This window comes from Pelophylax lessonae, assembly GCF_965119305.1.
Source record: "Pelophylax lessonae genome assembly, chromosome: 1".
In the NCBI taxonomy this organism is placed as follows: domain Eukaryota; kingdom Metazoa; phylum Chordata; class Amphibia; order Anura; family Ranidae; genus Pelophylax; species Pelophylax lessonae.
The window spans coordinates 27,655,607-27,677,003 of NC_138768.1; the positions used below are offsets into that span (position 1 = coordinate 27,655,607).

General features: G+C 43.7%; 1 protein-coding gene across 1 annotated transcript in view; it reads left to right on the top strand.

Annotated features, from left to right (window-relative positions):
• Positions 1–1,139: 1,139 nt before the first annotated feature.
• Positions 1,140–21,397, top strand: part of LOC309567079 (vomeronasal type-2 receptor 26-like) — a gene marked incomplete at its 3' end in the record, with an annotated part of 168,802 nt that continues 148,544 nt past the window's right edge. Inside the window, exon 1 of the mRNA XM_082272402.1 lies at positions 1,140–1,252. The remainder of the gene's footprint in view (positions 1,253–21,397) is intronic.

A 21,397-nucleotide genomic window follows, 5' to 3' on the forward strand; every position in this document is an offset into this window, starting at 1 on the left:
CCAATCATGGCAGAGATCATTTGATTGGCCAAAGCATGAGGTCAGGGTGCATGCTTTGGCCAATCACATAACGCGCTGCAGTGCATTATGGGAAACTCAAATTTCCCACGAAGAAGCACATTTGTTCGTCATTCGACGAATGATCGAATTGGCAATGTTCGAGTCGAACTTACCTTTGACTAACTCGAAGCTCATCCCTAGTCTATATCTTGTGATAATGTTGATTGGGAAATAAACAGAAAAGTGATAACTTCTATGGGGAAACAGATAGCATTGAAAACTCATTCTATAATGGGGTCGAGAATGGTGACATGATTTAGTGCTTTGTCCCTTTTGAAGATTTAACACCGCGTCCTATTCCAATAAGCATTGTTAATAAATTGGGTTTGAGGGTACAGTATATTAGTAATAATAAGTAAATTGGAGGCAACACTTTTAAACAGCTACAAAGACTGCAGAAAGGATCTACCAATCCCATACAATGGGGTGCTATGGGGTTCAGTAATTCTGTGCAAATACATATGTTTGATTAGCTTGTCGTACTGGACCCCATATACTCTTTTAACACCATAAAAAAAAACAATTTGGCTGATTTACCATTTTTTTATTGTTGATTTTCCCTATTAGAGTGAGTTTTGAGTCCAAAAACCCAACAACTCAGAGTGGATACTAAGTGACTCGTTCACACCTATTGTACATTTACTTTCCATCGTGTGATGTTCCAAATACAATTTTACCAGTATATGATATTTAGGAAACTAAAAACTACAGAAAGTATATTGAATATGAAATAAAGAATAAACCAACTTTTTTAGGTCGGTTACACTTTAAGATATAGATGTAATATTGTCAGACTGATGTTACTATTATTCCGTTCTTTGTTCTGTTGTGTAAATCGGTGTCAGTCGATGTGTATAAAGTTCTGGTGATTGTGTCTCCTCCTGAGCAGAGCTGCCGGTGACTGAGAGGATCTGCTGTACAACATGAATTTGTCTTCGGTGTTCTGTGTCTGTTGCCTGCTGATACTCATGCTTCCCATCACATACTTTGGAGTAGGACCGACCCAGAGATCAGGACCTCATTGTAGACTTGAAAGGCTAAAGCCAACATGGGAGTATGATTATTACCAGGAGGGAGATGTCATTATCGGAGGATTAATCTCTGCTCACATTCGGACCATATGTCAGAAATATGTAGAAGATGGAAGTATTGGTATGGATGGTGAACCTGTAAGCTTTAACTTTTGTGAGTTGTAAGTCTCTTTTTGTCATATTTGATCACTCTGTATGACTCAACAAACAGAAAATATATTTCTTCAATTTTACTGTAACATTTTATAAAAAAAATATACAAATGTATATTCCAATGATTTATTCATGCTCATTATTTGATTAGTCTGTGTTTCACCAGTATAGTACATTTATTACATGGGGCTTCCATCATATTTTGTCTTCAGGCTGCCCTGATGGGATTTCTAATAAATAGCAATGGCATGTCCTTATAGACAATATCTGCAGATTGAAAATCCAGATGTGATTATAAAAATACATATTGCGGATTTAAACACATACTCACATACCCTAATGTGATCAAAAAACATATACAACTCAACCACTTTACCACCGGAGGATTTTGCTGTCTTCCGTCCAGGCCACTTTTTGCGATTCGGCGCTGTGCGAATTCAACTGACAATTGCGCGGTCGTGCGACGCCGTACCCAAACGAAATTTACGTCCTTTTTTTCCCACAAACAGAGCTTTCTTTTGGTGGTATTTGATCACCTGTGCGATTTTTACTTTTTGCGCTATAAACAAAAAAAGAGCGTTTATTTTGAAAAAATAACAATATTTTTAACATTTTTTTATATGAAATTCCCCCCAAAAAAGATGTAAAAACCAAATCTGCTATTTTTTTTGCGGGACTGCGACATTGCGGCGGACAGATCGGACCCTTGACTGACATTTTTGACACTTTTGGGGGTACCAGTGACATTACTGCAGTAATCAGTGCTATATATATGCACTGTTACTGTAAAAATGACACTGGCAGGGAAGGGGTTAATTTTATTGGAGAGGGAGGCATGCCCAGAAGCTGTTTAGCAGGGGAATGCGGCGTCGCCCGGAAATGACGAGCAGGGCCGGTGCCGTCGCATTGATTCCTGGGAGCTATGACGTTCAGCTCCCAGGAATCATAGCGAGACAGGAAGTGACGGGGTGAGCCGCGGCTCCGAGGGAGGAAGTACTCTGAGGTGAGTATCTTCGATCTTCAATTACAAGGTAAGTAAACAAAAAAAATAAATAACTATCCAATTCCTTTTCAGGTGAGGTCTACCTAGCGGAGGGGCACAAAAAAAAATATAGTTTTTGTGCCTGGAACTCCGCTTTAAGAATGCTAATATAAGCATCTAGCAACATTTTCTTTGGGGTAGGGCACTAAATTCTTTTTATTTTTTTTGTGTAGTCCCCCTCAACCCCCTCAAAGACTATACCAGACTCTTATCAAGACATGACCAGAAAAGGAGGAACAAACAGCAAGCATTCAAGACCACATTCCCAGAGAAAAAAAATGGTATGAGGCCCCCCTCAAAATCTATTCAATATCCAGAATAATGGTCTGGTATGGATTTTGAAGTGGATTCCACATCATAAATAAAATAGAACAAAATCTATACCAAACCCTCAGCATTGTGAGAGTACCTTAGGTATTTAAAATTTAGAAGGGCCCCACAGATATCCTGCCCCTCCATGTTAATGAGTATGGAGTACATACTGTAGTACCCCTTGCTACCCATTAAAAAATGTAAATAGTAAGTAAAAACACAAAACACACTCTAGGTAAAGCTTTTTATTTATTAACCACTTAAGCCCCGGAAGATTTTACCCCCTTCCTGACCAGGGTTTTTTTTGCGATTTTTTACTGCGTGACTTTAACGGACAATTGCGCAGTCGTGCGACGCTGTACCTAAACGAATTTGACGTCCTTTTTTTCCCACAAACAGAGCTTTCTTTTGGTGTTATTTGATCACCTGTGCGATTTTTTGATCATGCGCTATAAACAAAAAAAGAGCGTCAATTTTGCAAAAATAACAATATTTTTCACATTTTTTTATATGAAATTCCAAAAAAAAATGTAAAAATCTAAATTTTTTAACATTTTCGGCCAATTTGTTTTATGCTACATATATTTGGTAAAAAAAATTGCAAAAAGCGTATTTTGATTGGTTTGCGCAAAAGTTATCGCGTTTACTAACAAAGGGAAAGATTTCTGTCATTTTTGGTGTTTCTTTTTAACGAGTAATGGCGGCGATCTGCGATTTTTTTTGCGGTACTGCGACATTTCGGTGGACAGATCGGACCCTTGACTGACATTTTTGACACTTTTAGGGTTACCAGTGACATTTCTGCAGTAATCAGTGCTATACATATGCACTGTTACTGCAAAAATGACACTGGCAGGGAAGGGGTTAACTGTATTGGAGAGGGAGGGGTTAAGTGTGTCCTAGGGGCGTGCTTCTAACTGTGGTTGGACATGGCTACTGGTGTAAAAACAGAGATCAACGGTCCTACATAGTAGAACCGTCTGATCTCCATTTTTACACCAGGGAGAATAACAGGCGGCTTGTTTACATTAGCCGCCTGCCTTTCTCCCTTCACCGGAGCGATCGTGAGGGACCGGCGGACGATCGGGTCCACTGGTCACACGCACTGACTTGTAAGTGAACGAGCCGGGGCGGGCGCGCACCTCGGCGGGCGCACGTCTGCCCGCTATTGGCTCACAAGTCAGTGACAGGCGAGTGACGTACCCCTACGTCACTCTGCCTGGCCGGGGCTGACCGCCGCAGTAAATGTACTTGCGGCGGTCGGCAACCGGTTAAAAATTACACATTGTCCCATGATGTAAATCCAACATAAGTCACATCTTCCAGAAAACCACTGCCACCACTATGCTTGCCTGCTTCTACTCCTATGGCAAATTACAGTTCTATAACTCTACTGTATTGCAAACAGCAGCACCAGGGAACTTGAATGATATCATTCATCACCATATGTGGTCAATGACATCACCCTGGATTCTTAAACCTCTTTGTTTATGAACAAAATCAGGTCAGGAATCTGAACTAGGATGAGGAGATGGAGGGCACCCTGTATGGTAAATTCTGGCCAGAGTCGATTTCCGCAATGGATTGAATACAGAACAGGCAATCAGGTGTCTCAGCAGCACTAGGGCAGCAACTCCAAGAGAGAAGCAAACTCTGGTACAAAGAAAACAAACAGAAGGTGCTCCTAAGTGCACTAAGTCTGCACTTAGAGGCGCCTTCTGTTTGTTTTCCAGGAATCTGAACTGTATTTTAATGGAGTTATTGTTTACATTTATAAAGTGGAAGTAAATGCAAAAAATACTTAATAGGCAGGCTCTTTATGTCTCCATAAAATATACTTTTCACAGTACGCTGAGGAATGAACAGTACATGGAGCTGCTCATTTACATACTCAGTTTACATTTCCTGCACAATGCCATCCTGCACCGGTCAGTCAAGATGGCCGAAGACTGGCACTCAGTCAAATTGTAGTATAGGTGAGTATTTCTACCATTGCAACTGCCTAGCCAGGTGTTAGTTTTTTTGTGATGTAAGGTTAGTTAGGAAATATAGAATGCTAGAATTTTTAAATTGATCATGGCACATGATAATAACTGTATTATGCATGATCCAATGGCAGTGTGTAACACTAAAATATGTGCTTACCCATACAAAAATCTGAATGTCGCTTAATTAACCTCTTGCTTACCGCCCACCATAGTATTACTGCGGCAGGGCGGCTCGGCTGCACAAAATCACGTAGTACTACGTGATTTAGTGCACGAGGTGTTGGCGGCACACGTGCGCTGCCGGACCCGCGCTCCTGCTGTGATTAGACACAGCGGAAGGTGGGCCACAGGAGGAGGTGGGCCGCAGGAGGAGATGGGCCGCAGGAGGAGCTGCGGCGATTGCCGCTGCCCTCCCGCAATCTTCGGAGAAACTGAGAGAAGACCCACCTGCTTATGTAAATAAAGCAGGCGAGTCTTCTGATAGACAGGCCGGCAGGGAGAGATAAGCAGTTTCAGCTAAGCTGAAACCGTAATCTCTCTGTGCCTGTCACAGAACCTTCCCCCCACACAGTAACCACAGTTAGGCATAAATTAACCCCTTTGATCACCCCCAGTGTTAACCCCTTCCCTGACAGTGTCATTTATACAGTAACAGCGCATATTATTTAGCACTGATTACTGTATTAATGTCACTGGTCCCCCCAAAAGTGTCAAAAATGTTAGTTGGGGGGGGGGCGTGGCGACTGAGCTCCGTGATGGCCGCCTAAGCCAGGAGCTCCACCTGAATGCCAGGACTCAGCACACACATCGGCACCTGCAACACCCACGACATCCTCCCGCCAGAGGACCGGAGCCTCCTGCACCTCAGCATGCCACGAAGTAGGAAGGAGCCGCCGGTTCAGCCCCGCAAGCTGACCGGCTTCTTCTCCCCGGCTCTACAGCATCAATCCCAACATGGCGGCGGCCCGCAGAAGGTGGACTTGCATGCGGCCTACGCAACCATAAATCCATCTGGCCCTGCTGCAAGGACATACATGTCCATCCCGGGCAGCAGATCATCTTCTGGGGCATCAACTCCCTCCACAAGAAGCCCTATGAAATCAAGGCTCCGCACTGGCTCTGATGAAGGAGGCACATGGACAAATGACATAGAGGTGAGTGGAGCTCTGTCTCCCCAGCCAGCCACAGTGCCATCCCCTGATCCCATAGCGGGCTTCCCCACAACTGGACAGCCAGTTTCAGATATTGCCGCTTCCCTCCTGCTCTCTTTAGAGAAACCGAGAGAAGACCCACCTGCTTATGTAAATAAAGCAGACGAGTCTTCTGTCAGACAGGCAGGCAGGGAGAGATCAGCAGTTTTAGCTAAGCTTAAACCGTGATCTCTCTGTGCCTGTCACAGAACCTTCCCCCCACACAGTAACCACAGTTAGGCATAAATTAACCCCTTTGATCACCCCCAGTGTTAACCTCTTCCCTGCCAGTGTCATTTATACAGTAACAGTGCATATGATTTAGCACTGATTACTGTATTAATGTCACTGATCCCCCCAAAAGTGTCAAAAATGTTAGTTGGGGGGGCGTGGCGACTGAGCTCCATGATGGCCACAGTGCCATCCCCTGATCCCATAGCGGGCTTCCCCACAACTGGACAGCCAGTTTCAGATATTGTCTTGAAGACATGCTGATGTCCCTCAGGGAGTCACTGCAAAGAGACTTATTTTCCTCGGTCAGACAATGCCGCAAGGAAGTGAAGGCTCTGGGGGATAGATTGGATCAGGTAGAGGGAGCCATGAGTGACTTCTCTAGCTCCTATAACACCCTGGTAGATGCCCATACTGCCCACAACGAAGATATTGTGGGCATCAAAGTTGAACAGAATGCTCCAACTACTCCTGATGATTACCTACTTTGGCAGACGCACAAGGCATTTATTAGAGGAGTCCTAATCCAGCAGGGTGCTAGACAGAAGAGACACTATGACAGTCATCTTACTTCCCTCTTAACTGAAATACATGATCTTGATAGCAAAAACAAATCATCGTCATCCCTGGCGTTGTCGAATGCTTTGCAGAAATTGTGGGAGGATCTGCGGACCCTGCTCCTGCAAAAATACGATATGCACCTCAGACGGCTGAAACTTCGTTCTTATGACAACGCTAACCGCGCTGGTAAGTACCTGACCAACTGGTTAAAAGCCACTAGAACGAAGACCAAAATCACCCACCTCATTCACCCCACCTCCAAGCAAAAGTTTACTAACCCCATAAGACATTGCGGACCAATTCGCTGACTTTTACGGCAATCTGTACAACCTGAAAAATGACAGAGACACCATTCAACCGAGTGAAGGCCAAATCCGTGCATTTCTAGATGGATTTGCCAATGCTATCGGCATCACAGCTACAAGATTTGAACTCCCCTATCACTGCCCCAGAAATAGACAAAATCTTAGCGTCTCTTCCCAACAGAAAAATCTCCAGGCCCCGACAGGCTGCTGAATGAATACTACAAAATGTTTTCCAAATGTTTGTCGCCTCACCACATGTTCAAACAAGCTGCTGCCACCTCCGCTTTCCCACAAGATATGCTTGTAGCCTACGTAGTCACGCTTCCCAAACCAGGCAAAGACCCCACATCACCGGCCAACTTCAGGCCCATTTCCCTACTGAACTCTGATATTAAAATACATCCCAAACTACTGGCGTCTAGACTGTCAGTTTATATCCCACTTCTCATTAAAAAAGATCAAATGGGATTTGTTAGGGGTAGGCAGCCCTCGGATGCAACACGCCGGATCATTAATATTTTCCATCATGCTGAAGTCACCCGAACGCCTTCTCTACTATTTTCTATCGATGCAGAGAAGGCGTTCGATAGGGTTGATTGGGGATATATGACGAAAGTCCTAACTTGCTTTGGGTTCCATGGCACTATCAATTCGGCCATTAAGGCACTTTACTCATGACCATCTGCTCAGGTATATACGTCGGGACTCCTCTCCAAACCAATTCCAATCACAATGGCACACGCCAAGGGTGTCCTTTGTCGCCAACCATATTCAACCTAATGATTGAGCTGCTAGCTGAATCGATGCGTCACCAGCCGCTAATATCGGGTTTTTGGTTTCGAGGTGAACCACATGTCATCAATTTGTTTGCTGATGACGTGATTCTCCTCTTAACGGACCCTGAAAAATCACTACCACAAGTCTTTAACATTCTGAATGCCTTCAGTGCCATCTACTACTATAAGGTAAATTACTCTAAGTCCCTTGTATTAGATCTAGGGGTCCCCCATACTGTTAAAAAGAAATTAAAGGAAGACATGCCCTTTCTCTGGACTTGGGATGGGATACCATACCTAGGTATCACATCCGTTAGGTCCCTAGTCAAAGCAAATTACGAACAGCTAATTTCCTCCATTAACTCCCAACTGCACAATTTGAGGAAGACTGAACTGTCGTGGGTGGGTAGATTGGCGACATATAAAATGTTAATTCTCCCACAGATCCTATACTATTTCAGAGTTCTTCCGATCCCATTACCGATGAAGACTGTTAAAGCTCACCAAATCCCTTAATGGGTTTCTTTGACAACACAAAAAACCCTGTTGTGCCCGTAAACACTTAATAATGCCTAAAACGGTAGGTGGCATGGGACTGGTGGACCTAGAGGACTATAGACAGGCAGCTATCCTTGACCAACTCCAATACTGTTTCCGCACTGACGCTGGTCCCTACTGGACAGACATTGAGTCTGCAATGCTGGATGCTCCAGACTTGCAGTCTCTACTTCAATTAAACGCTTGGGATCCTAGGGATCTTTCGTCTTTCTCACCCCCCATGTGAGCTTCAATCTTGGCTTGGCGCCGCATTCTCCACAACTCTAATAAAGAAATCCCCATAGCACTTCCTCTAATTCCGATACAGGCACTGTCTCTAAGACTGCCCTTTCTGTACACCAAACTGGTGCAATCCTGCAATATTTAACACTTACAAGACTTTTACAACTCCAGCGAGCCTTGCACCTGGTCGGACTTGAAGTCCAAATTCCCTCTCCTCCAACTTACGTTTCCTGTGCTATTGCATAACGCAATTCCTTGCCAAACACCCCCTGCCTCAACTGACCATTCCGTCAGTGGCATGGAAATTCCTCACACGCCCGACACCAGGTAAGGGAGGCATATCACTATTTTATAACGTATTCCAATTTAAAACGATGCCCTCCAAATCATCACCGATTTTGAAATGGGAGGAGTCCCTCCCTGCGACTTATACCTTAGCGGACTGGCAGCTCCCAATCCGATCTTCCTTCCTACACTCCAAGTGTATAGGCCACTGGGAAATGATGCTTAAACTACTACACAGGTGGTACTACACCCCCTACAAATTGTCTAAATTTTCCACACAGCACGATGGCTTATGCTGGCGGGGATGTGGACAAACTGGCACACTCCTACATGTGGGAGTGTCCCAGTATCACCAGTTTTTGAAACACAGTCTTCCAGCTTATATCCACAACCACAGGCATCCTGGGCTCTCCCTCTGCAGGGCTGGCACTGCTAAACCTTGGTATTGCCCGATACCCGCCAAATATGAGGCAGGTAGTATGCCACATATTTTTGGCGGCAAGGAACGCTATTCTGAGGAATTGGGGGTCCCAAAAATCCCCTAATAAGATGGATGTCATTACTGCAGTACAGCGCGATTACGTCTTTGAACGTTTACTAGCCCTTAACCAAGGCAATTGTGTAGCTTTCGATAATAGATGGGTTTCATGGCTGAGTCTGACGGGTAACCTTTCCTGATATGTATGCCGAGCTGACATAGTGGGCTCTTGGGGGGCGTCCCCCTGTCATCCCCGCACAGTTTGTGCCCATGTGGGGTGCAGGGGGAAGGGGGAGGCGGTTCCCAGGGGCACACCACCTGTCTCTTCAGACCAGGGTGTGGACTTTATCCTTTTGCTTGATATTTGTCATCCACATACATGCTCCTTTTCTACGGCAATGTTTACTCACTTAATACCTGAATCTTATGTTCTTCTTGTTTATCCTTATTTGTATTCCCTGCTTACCACTGTACGTTGCATTGGTCTGCATTGTTCTGTTATGTTTTATTTTTTGAAACCAATAAAAACTATTGAACAAGAAAAATGTTAGTTAGGGGCCTGATCTGTCCGCTGCAATGTCGCAGTCCCGCTAAAAATCGCTGATCACCGCCATTACTAATAAAAACAAAAAAATAAAAAAAAATTTAAAAAATCTATCCCATAGTTTGTAAACGCTATAACTTTTGCGCAAACCAATTAAAATATACTTTTTGGAATTTTTTTTTACCAAAAATAGGTAGCAGAATACAAATTGGCCTAAACTTATAAATAAATTAGATTTTTTAAATTTTTTTATTGGGAATATTTTAGAGCAGAAATTAAAAAAATATTGCGTTTTTTTTTCAAAATTGTCACTCTTTTTTTGTTTATAGCGCAAAATCTTAAAACTGCACAGGTGATCAAATACCACCAAAAGAAAGCTCTATTTGTGGGAAAAAAAAGGACATCAATTGCATTAGGGTACAGTGTCCCACGACGGCAAAATTTGTCATTAAAGAAACGCAGTGCTGAATCGCAAAAAATGGCCTGGTCATTAGGGGGTAAAACCTTCCCGGAGCTGAAGTGGTTAAAGTGCAAAAGACAAGATTGTGCAAATGAAATGATACAGATATATGATTTCCCACAAAATAATAATAATAAAAAATTAAAAAACAATAATAAAAAAAAAAAGATGCTATTGGTGCATTGTACACAGATTCATTGTACTCTGGGTCAATGTGAGCGTGCCCTAATATTACTTCTTTTGTATTTATCTTAAGACCCATGTGAGGAGGGCCCTTCAGGGTTGCAGCTGTAAATTTTTATTTTGTTTGACATCCCCGTGTGCTGTGGGACATCTTCTGGTTGGTTTTTTCTCTGCAAGAATTTTCATGTTGAGTGATATTGCCTTTCCTCTACATGAAATACACAAAAACATAATTTTTAAAATGCTTCCTTTTGGGTAAATACTGTGTTGGCCATTCATTTTTTAGTAAAATTGCAGTGTTTCATCTTTAAAAATGTACAACACATTATATTTTCCCATGCTGCTCCCTAGCTGTGAAATGTGTAATACACATTCTCACAGTGAAACCTGAAATTAAAACCATCTTTTCTCAGGTTTCTCATGCCTGGGTCTGGAAGATGGCTGCCATTTACCCAGATCCGTGCCATCCAGGCAAGATAATGTCCTAAACATCGACCTCACCGGTAGCAGTACCTCAACTCTATTCCCCGCAGCACTCTGAGGCAGCAGCAGGGAGATCCACAACACCATGGCTCAGCTCGGAAGCTGATTGCCCCACCATACCATGAAGAAGCTTCTGGCCAGAGCATGGGGCAAGATGGTGCCAGGGTGCTCTCCACATAGTGGCCCAGCAGAGGTACAGACCAGTGAGTCTGATCAATCCATGGACAGCTCTCCACAGCTATTTGTCTCTCAATCCTCAGATGGTAACACGGACCTTCTAGACAAGTTCATGGCACTCTTACAAAAAACTCTACATGTGCAATCAAAAAAACGCATTACTGATCAGCTTACTAAAGAAATCAGACATATGAGCTATCATACACAACAGATGGAGGGTCACGTGAATGTCATTACAGTACTGGATGTTGGAGTATTGGAATGATGCGCTGGAAGCTTCTTGCATGCAGAGAATACCTTTACTTTCATGGAGGATAAAGAGGACACAGCTTTACATGGAACAGGAAACAGTAGCATACAAATAAATACATTGAGACAGATAATACTTCCTCTCATATCATAGATACATGTACACTACGCTAACACTGCAGTGCCACCTGCTGGTATAGATGGGTATTATGCTTATATATAATTTACAGTACACTCTTTTGTACTTCCAACACTGGCGGGGCATAAGGAGGACCTGGACTCTCTAAAATTAGAAATCCAAGTTCTTCACTACAAATTCAAAATGCATAAAACAAGGCTAGAAGGTCTAATGTATGAATCAGGGGCATAGCAGAAATGGTTTAATACATTCGGGTCCACAGATCCCTCACTAAAGGTGCCCCTGGAGGACCACCATGAGATACAGTATAGTGGTGTGTTGCAATTCCAGGGCCACACCTATCATTAATATTTCATTCACATTTTGCAGCAACAGGGGTTCCCCGTTTAAATTACCTTTCACCTATAATGACCAGCTACACCTCATTACTAATGTGGAGAAGCAAAACATACATTTGTGAAACCAGGCCTTTTACCTTCGGAACCATTTCCCAAGTCAACGTCTCTGAACCACCAATTATCCTTCCAAACATCCCCTAAAGTTCAACACACCCAGCACAGTCTCTCTGAGATGACAAACCACCTAGCTTATGCTGTCAAAACTACAAGCCCAATTAAGTGAAGCCTCATGGAACTTTCACATAACCCGTCTGTTGGGTTTATTCACCTGTTTTTCAGCTTTACCATTAAAGAGACCATTTTTATTATTACCTACTCCTATGGTGAGCCAGTTTTTTTTTGCCTTTCCGGTGTTTGCTTTTGAACTGACTTTTTCACTACCTCTTTTATAACTGTCACTTACCTACACTGGAACAAGCTTAAAATTATTGTAAAAGATCACTTTGTAAAACAACCCATTCAAGTTAAAATATAAATGAAAGGCAAAACATGTGTGCATACAGTAGATATAAAAAATATAAATACCTTTTTTTTCCCTTTTTTTTAGGTGATCGCATTCTCTCTGTTCTCAGATGCATAAGGGCTGGTGGGAGGAGAATCAGCAATACATTGATCTCCCCAATGAAAGGCTGTGCAGGAGAGGGGGGGGGGGTGTCAGGACAAGTCTGATCATTGGAGGAGAGCAGGCTGAGTTCCCACTAGAGAACTGACCATGCTATCTTTTCTTGCTTAGTGTGGTCAGTTTTTATTAAGAAAGCAGAGGAACTGGCAGGAACACCAGGTATTTCACATAAAAGAAGACACATATCAGGAATATGATATGTTGGGGTAACAAACACTTTAATAAGATGACGGGGATCTTTATTATGTACATATTCAAGGGGTCTGAATCCTGGTGTTACTTTTTTATGTTGAAGCCTCTGCACCCCTGGTGCCCTGACTAATTCCCATGATGCATCAGAGAAATTACATTCCTTGGCTGAAAAAACAAGGAAAAGGAATTGGGACTTTGAATGAGGTCAGCTGGACAAATACATTTATTTTAAAAAAAAGTCACATAAACAACCGATAGGGACACATACAGAGAAATGACATACAGTAGATTATAAATTCATATTAAATAAGAATAAATACTTATTATCAGGAGCTTAAATATAGGTTATATATCTGAAAATAATAATCTAAATATAGATAGACAACCTATATTTAAGCTCCTGATGAATGGACGGAGGTCCAAGAAACGCATCGAGCCTACAATGTTTTTCCAAGTTTGATCCAATTAGAGACTGTGAGCCTACAGAGAGCATGATGTCATATTGAATTTGTTATACCCCCTAGAGATCTATGTTTGATCCTTGTAAAATTGAATTTATTCTTATTTAATATGAATTTATAATCTACTGTATGTCATTTCTCTGTATGTGTCCCTATCGGTTTTAAATGTGACTTTTTTAAATACATTTATTTGTCCAGCTTATCTCATTCAAAGTCCCAATTCCTTTTCCTTGTTTTTTCATGTATTTAGGGATGAAGGCAACTGGACATGAAAGGTGGCAGGGCAGACCTTGTAGACTTCCCTGACTTACCTACCACACCTACTGTACCCCCGGTGACTCTCCCTCCCTTCCTTCATCCTCGTCCTGCTTACTCATCCCTTCTTCCTTACTTCTGTCTCTCTTACCCCGATCTTTCTACTCATTTCGTCTGATTTTTGTATTTTATTTTCCTTTTTTTTATTTATTGCTTTTAGGATTGGGGCTTCCCCCACTCCTCCTTGTGGAGCCTTTTTCCCATTGCACCTGCCTCCGTTCCTGCTAAGGGTTTCTTCTGCTGAGAGCCCTGTTATGTCTTGGTGAGAGGCCTGGTCCCCAAATGTGTCGCAACCCTCCTGGGTGCTTGGGGCCAGGGTTTCCCTCAACGATTTGCTTTATGTTCACCCCTCCTCCCCACAAGATTCCGCTTGGCTCCCGGGGGGATCTGGGGAAGTCTCTCCATCTCTGGTTCCGGTTTATTAGCACACGTAATGGGCCTTTTCTTTGGTCGTCGTTCATAGTTGGCCAGTAAATGCTCTTCTGTGTACTTCATTGTTATTATACATTGTTCAGATCGATCTCTTGTTTCATTGTTGATTGCTAGTGGCTGCATTTGACAGTTTGTATTGCTTTTGTTGTATTCAAAATAAAATATTTGAAAATAAGAAAGGAGGCAGGGCAGACCATTTTCCTTACGTTACATTCCTTGGCTGTTTTTTTTTTTTTTTATATGTCTAGTTTTTGTAAGGAACCAATTGCCCCATTATTTCATTGCAATTATCTTGTACTCTCGTGCAGCTTTACTTTTAATCGATTTTTTTTAGACAATACATATTGATTGAAAGTATCCAAATATCATGGTACATACATAGTATACAGTATACAAAGGATCATTAAAAGCTATTAAAGCTAGGATTAGCTTATAATCAGAAATTCAAACTGTTACTCTGAAAAGTAAACAAACCATATTCCCCATCTACGGAGATACCCTGTGACATCATATGGGTTGTGACTGTGGACAGGCTTTCCATCACATAAAACAGACATATATGACAAAATAGCAATAAGATGTTTTTTTATTTATTTTTTTATTATGCAAAATGAAAAAACGTACAAACATTCAAAGTACATACCCCAAGGATATCCAAGAGACAATCAGGAGTTCTTTTTACTATTACAAGAAAAACAATATCTCTTTTTCCATTTACCCATATACATTATCTTACAACAATATGTACTTTTGGTCTGATGAAAAGAACAAAGCAAACTAAATAAACTTGGGGAAAAAAAAAAAAAAACTTGTCTCGTGCATGCATTCCACTTCTAGGCACCTATATGAAACATTAAGAACTTTTTGCCCATCATAAAGTGACCCCATACCATCAATAATGTCCAGCCTCCCACTCCAGCTTATTAAAAATATCCTCCAAGAATTTCTTCAAATGTGAAGCAGTCTGGCAAGATCTAGTTGAGAGAGAGCTACCCCGGGAGTGTCCAGCCATCCTTGCCTGAATTTTTTTTGTGTGTTCCTATGTTGATAAGTATTTTATTAACCTTTTGAATCAACTGATGGCATGTAGGGGTTTGAGGTGATAACCAGAATCTTGCTATAATTTTCGTGGCTAAGTAAAGCAATCTGATAAGTGCAACATATGTATGAAGAGGATAAAGATCTTCCACTAAACCTCCTAGAATACAAGTAAGTGGATTTAACCCAAGTTGCACTTGGTATATACCATTGTTGGTTCTAAAAACCTCTTGCCAACACCGTACCAATTTGGGACATTTCCATAGCATAGCACTGGATGGAGACCATTCAGGGGTATTCCTTTATCGCAGAGATAGAGAAGGTAAAAAAGGGGGAGGGGTATGTCTGTATATTAAGAACAGTGTACATGTAAATATGAGGGATTATATTAATAATGGAGCCATGGATGAGGTAGAATTCCTATGGGTAGAACTTCAAAGGGAAGGCACTGTGGGGAAGGTAATATTGGGCATATGCTATAGGCCCCCCAACCTGAGGGAGGAGGGGGAGGCGGACCTCCTTTTACAGATAGGATTGGCAGCAAGGATGGGAAATGTCATTATAATGGGGGACTTTAATTATCCAGATATAGACTTGGCAGAAGGAACCACGCATTCAGCCAAGGCTCGGCAGTTCCTTGCATGTTTTGTAGGAAAATTTCATGGGTCAGATGGTGAATGCACCGACAAGAAACAATGCGGTACTTGACCTACTGATTACCAGCAATACAGACCTGCTCACGGATATAGAAATACGGGGCAACTTAGGAAACAGTGACCATAGGTCAATTCATTTCAGTATTAATTATAGTAATAGGAAACACAAGGGCAATATAAGGACACTGAATTTCAAAAGAGACAATTTCCCGAAAACTGCGCTCTCTGCTAGAAAATATCAAATGGGATAGAACCCTGGGAATACTTCCGGTTCCGGCGCCGCATGGAGTAGCAGGGCTCGCAGCAGCTCCCGCGGGGTGACCCTCTAAATCGGCGATAAAAACCTGCCCTAGACCTCTTTCTTTGCCTCGGACCACTGCATCCAGCTGGTGAAGCCACCCGAATCCGGAGGTGACCTTTTCTTTCTCGCACGATGGATCAGTTCCTGGAGAAGGCGGCGCCGCGGCCCCTGCCAGGCCGGCACAAATCGAGGCCGCGGTCTCGGCCTACATCGGCACCCTACCGGACACAGCGGAGATGGACACTTCCAGGGTCCCTGCGGATGATCCCCGGCTACCCCACACTGTGCCCCCATCTGTGCAGGACCCCTCCACTGATAAAATTGCTCAGGCTGTGGTAGCCTTGATGACCCCCTCAATTACAGCCTTGGTGGAGCGGGCAGTGGCTGCAGGCATGGCATGTATTAAGAATGAGCTGGATGCTCACTCCAAACGCCTCAATGAGGCAGAAACCCGTATCTCTGCTGTTGAGGATGAGATTTATCAACTCCAGGGCACGGAACAATCCCAGGACAAATTGAACCGCATTATTATGGACAAATTGGAGGATTTGGAAAATAGACCACGCCGGAGCAACCTGAGATTTATTGGGATCCCGGAAACAGTCGTGCCCTCAGCCATTCCTGATTTGTGCGCGCGAAAGATCCCTGCTGCCTTGGGCCTTCAAGGGACCTGCGTAGTGGAACGGGCTCACAAAATGGGTCTTTACTCAACGCAAGACTCCTCGTCCCATTATCGCGAAGTACTTGAACTATGCGGACAAATCTGGCATCTTGCAGAAATTCCATCAAACTCCCCATTTCCAGATCAAAGGTATGAAAGTTCTTATATTTGCTGACTATTCGGTCGATGTCGCAAAAAGACGCAAAGCCTTCCAGACCGTTTGTTCCAAACTGCATCTGGAACGTTTAAAATTTACCTTGGCCTATCCGGCGACGCTACGCCTTCGTGCCCCGAACGGCAACCAACTATCCTTTCAAGACCCGGAAGAGGCAGAAAAATGTGTTCGCTCTCTCCACCACGACGACCCTGGTCACTCCACATCTGCCAAAACCCTTTCTTTCTCCAGACCGGACATTCCACGGAGCCCCAGAAAGGAGTCCCCTAAGTGACAACGATACTCAGATGTGGTTAGCTCTGGTCGCTCCCGTCCCCCCCGTTGATTCCTTTCGGGCCCCAACTCTTATTTTCGTTACCTGACGGGCCCTTGGAGTGCTTACCTCCGGGCATAATGCCCGGGTGGCCCCTGCCCTCTGGGACGGCATAAATCGTAAGCTCATCCTCTACATGTGGAGCTCATTTGTATATTAATTGCTTGTTTGTCATTTGTTTCTGTTTTGCTATTCATATGCTCCTTTTCCATTGCCTGACACTTATGCCATGGATGCACCAGGCTCTGTCGTAGGTCTCGACCCAGGTTTCTGCAGAGACGAACTTTGGTAGGGCTTCTTTATTATCCCTTTTCGTCCCTGGAGTCACACTTGGGGAGCTGTGCTCCATCGCATACACATGCGGAAAAAAGTGAAGTCCATGAGACTGTGCTGTTTTGTTTATTTTGCCTGTTTTTTTTTCCATCCAGTTTCCCTTTTCCTTCCTTCCCGCTCCCCCCCCCCAGAGATCATTCACCCATCGGCAATGCTTTCTACTCGACGTGCGTGTGTTGATACCCGGCGGGTCCACTTCTGCTCTCCATATCGCTCTCCTTGTTTTGACTATGGGTAAGCTCTACACACGCTTTTACATACACCCATCCCTTTTTAGTTTAGCATGACGATAGTGTCCTGGAATGTCAAGGGTCTCAGATCCCCGGCTAAGAGAATGAAAGTTTTAAGACACCTTAAACGCCACCGGGCCAACATAGCTCTTCTCCAGGAATCTCCCCTTCTAGCTGAGGATATGACACGGATGGAAAAGCTCTGGGTGGGCAAGGTAGTGGGTTCGGCAGCATTGGGCCGTAAAGCTGGGGTCCTTATTCTGTTTCATAAATGCCTCCCAGTGGAAATTCTTTCGATGGATGTGGACTCGGAAGGCCGGTATGTTTCGGCACATGTCCGACTCAACTGCAAGGAATTCGTAGTGTCAAATGTGTATGCCCCCAATGTCCTCGATCAATCCTTTTATTCTGCTTTATCTGCTCGAATACTGACCCTGCCAAATGTCCCTGCTTGGGGGCGACTTTAACGCTGTTATGGACTTAGTCCTTGATAAATCTTCCTCTCCCCCGGCGTTGTTGCCCCGTGCGATCGGGTACCCCACCCCCTTAGCCACACTCGATGACTCTCTAGCTTTTTCTGACTTGTGGCGACATTTTCACCCGGCAGACCGCGAGTATACTTTCTACTCTCACCCTCACAAGACTTTCATGAGAATCGACTATTTTTTCTGTTCGAACTCCCTTCTCCCGTTGACGCAGGATGCTACTATTCATGACATGGCTATCCCGGATCACTCTCCGTATCCCTGGACCTGGCGGGTGTACCGACTGCCCCCATTATCTGGCGTTTCCCCTCCTACCTGGCCAACGCAGATTTCCGGACATTCCTAGAACGTGCATGGACGGAATACTCGAGTTCCAATGCGGCGCACTCCACCTCCCCCCACCTGTTTTGGGAAGCAGGCAAAGCTTTCCTGAGAGGTCATATCATCTCTTACGCGGCGGCGTACAAACGACATGCGAACGGCGGATACAAATCGGCTAGCGAGCGTTTACGACAGATACCAGATAACCAGATACCAGATAACGTCAGAGCTAATCACACTCCTATCTATTGACCGTCTCAACACTGACTTTACGCCCCCCCGGCGGCCCAGTCCTTCTACGCTAAATGGACCACTTTCCTTAACCACTTATCTAAGGACTCAGACTCTCTCCCTGATGATCTCACGTTTCGAGTACGAGACCCCCTCCCTTATTCATGCAACCTCTAAATTCCCTGATCTCGCCCAGGACTAGGTCATTGAGTTCTGACCACTCCTTCACCCCTTCCTTCCCATGGGCATGCCCCCCCCCCACTGCATTGGTGATTGTACTGGTTCATTGTATTTGTCTATACAAGTTTTATATTTTGTTATGCCTGAAAATTTTAAATAAAAAAAAAGAACCCTGGGAACAAAGAACACGGAGGAAAAATGGGGGTGCTTCAAAAGCATACTAAACAAAGGGATTGTCCAGTGCATTCCAAAGGGGAATAAATTTAAAAGAGCAAAATTAAACCCTGGGTGGCTAAACTCCAACATAAAAATGCATATTAATGCTAAAGGAAAGGCCTTCAAAAAATACAGGACTGAGGGGTCATTGGCAGCATTCAAGCATTACAAAGAGTGTAATAAGAAATGTAAAGATGAAATCAGGGCGGCTAAAATAGAACACGAGAGACATATAGCGGAAGAGAGTAAAAAGAACCCCAAGAAATATTTTAAGTATATAAATAGTAAGAAAGTGAGGCCAGAACACATTGGCCCCATAAAAGATGACAAGGGAGATTTGGCCACAGAGGACAGGGAAAAGGCGGTAGTTTTAAATAATTTCTCCTCTTCGGTCTTCACAAAAGAATCGGGGGGCTACACTAACCCAACTTGTAAGGCCAAACTAAACAACACACCTCAGGAAGTACCGCCATGGCTAACAGAAGATAGACTTAGAACTAAACTAGAGAAACTTAACATAAATAAATCACCGGGACCGGATGGCTTGCACCTGAGGGTTCTTAAAAAGCTCAGCCAGGTGATTGCCAGACCATTATTCTTGATCTTTAAGGATAGTTTACAGATGGGTATGGTGCCAGCTGATTGGAAAAAAGCCAAAGTCTTACCAATATTTAAAAAGGGGCCGAAATATATCCCGGGTAACTATAGGCCGGTCAGCCTAACATTAGTAGTCTGCAAGATTTTGGAGGGGATGTTAAGGGACCACATACAAGACTTTAGTAATGAAAAGGGTATTATTAGTAGTAATTAGTGTTGAGTGAACACGGACTGTATTATTTGGGTCCGTACCGGATAATTGGATTTTTGCTACCCGGACACGGACCCGAAAACTTTACTGTATGTTCGGGTTTAAAATCAGTGTTCGGTAATTTTATCTCCTGTTTTGTATGTAATGGCGCGCTTTTAACCACTTACCGCATACTGACGTAGACCTACGTCAGCAAACTTTGTGGTAGTATACCGGGATGATGCCTCTAGCTAGAGACATCATCCTGGTACCGTGGTTTGAAGCCAACGGTTGGCTTTCCGTCGGTAACGACCGATGCGGCTCGGGAGCCGCTCGATTGTTACCCGGGGGCGGGAAGGGACGTCCCCCCCCTCCCGCCACCTCCCGTGGCTTTTACCGGGGCTCCCGGTGGGACGGGAGCCGGCTGGATGGAGTCCCGATGAATGCCGGAAACAGCATCGATCGGGTCTCCGATGACGTAACCCGGAGGTGGCGTCCATGACGTCACTTCCGGGTTACTGTGCTGCAAAAAGCGGCAAATTTTAAAAACGGCTGTATGCAAAAACGCCGTTTTCAGCATTTTGCATACATTGAAGTGTAGTGGAGGGGTCGAGGGTCTTTTAGACCCTCGATCCCTCCATAAAGTGTACCTGTCACTACATATTGGTGTCACAAGGGATGTTTACATTGCTTGTGACAGCAATAAAAGTGATCAGATTTTATTTTTTTTTAAAAAATGTAATAAAGTTAAAAAAAATAAAAAATAAATAGGAAAAAAAAAAAATGTAACCGCCCCGTCACCATTAGCTCGCGCACAAAAAAAAACGTATACGCAAGTCGAGCCGCGAATGAAATCGCTGTTGAAACCACACATGTCGCCGCGATCGCCAGAGTGTGGGAAATAATTTTAAAAAAAGAGCTACACTCTAACTCTAAACTGGTAACCGTTAAATAAATTTAAAGCGTCGCAGATTGAGATCTCTATTGACCGTAGTTTGTCACCATCCCACGGGGGGGCGCAATTTTAAACCGTAACATGTTGGGTATCTATTTACTCGGCGTGACATCATCTTTCACAATATACAAAAAAATGGGCTAACTTTACTGTTTAGTATTTTTTAAATGCAGTGAAATGTGATTTTTCAAAATTTTTCCAAAAAAATGGCGTTTTAAAGACCGCTGCGCAAATACCGCGTGACAAAAAATTTTGCAATGACCGACATTTTATTCTCCAGAGTCTTTGCTAAAAAATATATATGATGTTTGGGGGTTCTAAGTAGTTTTCTAGGAAAAAATACTGGTTTTAACTTGCTTTCAACAGCCAATCAACAAGCGTTTAACTGGTGTGCCAAAGAAGCCATCACAGCCATGCCTACTAATGGCATGGCTGTGATTGGCCAGCTGAAGCATGTGACCCAGGTCTTTATAAGCTCGAGACACAGCGCGCAGTGCGTCGGTCTGCTGTAGTGTAGGGAGAGAGCACACATAACAGTGCTGGCTGCAGCTGATTAGGGACAGACAGGGTAAAACAACATTGTGCCCGAAAAGAATGCAGGGACAGGTCGGAGTGTAGGCAGGGAAAGATATTTGAGCATTTTAGGGACAGGCTGGAGAGATTAGGCA